Source organism: Aegilops tauschii, chromosome 5 (assembly GCF_002575655.3).
Source record: "Aegilops tauschii subsp. strangulata cultivar AL8/78 chromosome 5, Aet v6.0, whole genome shotgun sequence".
In the NCBI taxonomy this organism is placed as follows: Eukaryota; Viridiplantae; Streptophyta; class Magnoliopsida; order Poales; family Poaceae; genus Aegilops; species Aegilops tauschii.
In genome coordinates this window covers 573219335-573221862 of record NC_053039.3, presented here as the reverse complement: position 1 = coordinate 573221862, position 2528 = coordinate 573219335, and positions in this window count along the sequence as shown.

Genomic DNA, 2528 nt, shown 5'->3' with positions numbered 1-2528 from the left:
CTTCCGCTCGCGATCTACAAGGGTATGTAGATGCACTCCTTCCCTCTCGTTGCTAGTAAACTCGATAGATTGATCTTGGTGATGCGTAGAAAATTTTGAATTTCTGCTACGTTCCCCAACAGTTTTTTCACGGAGCTGCAAATCGTGGAGCTACCCTGTTTGGCTTATGATTTTGGGAGCGGAGCTGATTTTTACGGAGCAGAGCAGTCCCAAACAGGCTCTTAATATGATTATCGAGAGTCACAATTTGATAGAAATTGAACTCACCGGTAGACAGTTTACTTGGGCCAACTCATTGCCCACTCCAACGTATGAGAAGTTGGATAGGGTACTTGCTAGTGTGGAATGGGAACAAAAATATCCTTTGATGCCGGTTCATGCGATGCAAAGAGCGATCTTAGATCATACCATTGCTTGTAGACTCGGGCGAGGCCACTCACGTTGCGAATAAGAATGCTTTCTCTTTCGAACTTGGTTAGTTCGAGAAAGAAAACTTCTTGGAGATCATCGCACGTGAATGGGCCATTCCGGTTAGTGGAAACACTAGTCTTGAAAGATGGCAAAATAAGATCCGTCATTTGAGACGGTTTTTGCGTGGTTGGGCCAGAAACGAAAGTGGGATTTACAAACAAGAAAAAGCGAGACTTACTAGTTTAATTGAAGCTTTAGATTTAAAAGCAGAAAGTACCCTGCTTTCGGTGAATGGGCAAAGTTCTAAGTCCGAAGCTAAGCTAAGCCTTCGAGCGCTTCTTAGAGAAGAGGAGCTCAAATGGGCACTGCGCGCCAAAGTGCTTAAGGTTGTCCAAGGGGATGACAATACACAATTTTTCCATATGATTGCGAATGGCAAACATAGGAAGAAGAAAATTATTCAGCTGGAACAGGACGAGGGGACAATTATAGGACATGAGAACCTGAAGGCATATATCTCTAGTTACTATAAACAACTCTTTGGCCATCCAGAAGCAAGTACGGTGTCCCTAGACGAGTCTGTAATTGGGGATATTCCGCAGCTACAGGTAGAAGAGAACGATATTTTGGCTGCACCATTTACTGAGAAAGAGGTTCTAGATGCAATCTCACAAATGAAATCGAATAAAGCACCGGGACCAGATGGGTTTCCAGCTGATTTCTATAAGAAATGTTGGCATATTATTAAGGGTGATCTTATGCCTATGTTTCATGATTTCTTTAACGGTCATTTAGAGCTGTTTCATCTTAACTTTGGCATGATTACGCTATTGCCAAAGAAAGAAGAGGCCGTTCGAATTGAAAAATTCAGGCCAATCTGTCTTCTCAATGTGAGTTTCAAAATCTTCACAAAAGTGGGTACTAATAGTCTGACACAGATCGTGCATTCAATGGTACAACCGAGCCAAACAGCGTTCATGCCAGGACGACATATACTTGACGGGGTGGTCGTTTTGCATGAAACGCTACATGAAATTCATTCGAAGAAGCTTGATGGGGTTATCTTCAAAGTGGATTTTGAGAAGGCGTATGATAAAGTTAAGTGGGCTTTCCTTCAATAGGCAATGCGCATGAAAGTGGGTTCTCAAGTCCAGAAGGGGTAGTGTCGGAATCAAGGTTAATGATGATATCGGTCATTATTTTCAGACTCACAAGGGTTTGAGACAAGGAGATTCCATGTCTCCTCTCTTGTTTAATATAGTGGCCGATATGTTAGCAATTCCTATTGGCAGGGCCAAGCAGCATGGGCAAGTGGAGGGGTCAGTCCCTCATCTGGTAGATGGAGGAGTATCCATCTTACAATATGTTGACGACACTATCCTATTTATAGAACATGACATTGCTAAGGCGAGTAATATGAAACTTATTTTATGTCCTTTCGAACAATTGTCTGGTTTAAAGATAAACTTTCACAAAAGTGAGTTGTTTTGTTTGGGGAAGGCCAAAGACGAACAAGACACATATAGACAATTGTTCGGGTGTGAATTGGGTTCTTTACCATTCACTTATTTGGGTATACCGATTCATCACCGTAAGCTATCCAATAAAGAATGGAAATGCATCAAAGATCGAATAGAAAAAAAGCTTAGTTGCTGGAAGGGTAAGCTAATGTCTTATGGAGGTCGGCTAGTGTTGATTAACTCAGATCTCGGTTCTTCTGGCAGTCAGATGAGGCCAAAAGAAAATATCGTCTCGCGCGTTGGGACATTCTTTGTCAACCAAAAGACCAGGGCGGTCTCGGTATTGAGAACTTAGAAATCAAGAACAAGTGCCTCATGAGCAAATGGCTCTACAGGTTAGAGACAGAGTCGGAGGGCATGTGGGCACAAATTTTGTGTAATAAATACCTCCAGTCCAAAACACTCACTCAGGTTACCATGAGACCAACAGACTCGCCATTCTGGAAAGGTCTTATGCGGGTAAAGGACTTGTTCTTTCGGAGGGTCAAATTCCTAGTTGGCAATGGGATGTCGACAAGGTTTTGGGAGGATACGTGATTAGGAGAGACGTCCCTGGCTGTACAATATCCTACCCTGTATAACATTGTGCAACGGAAG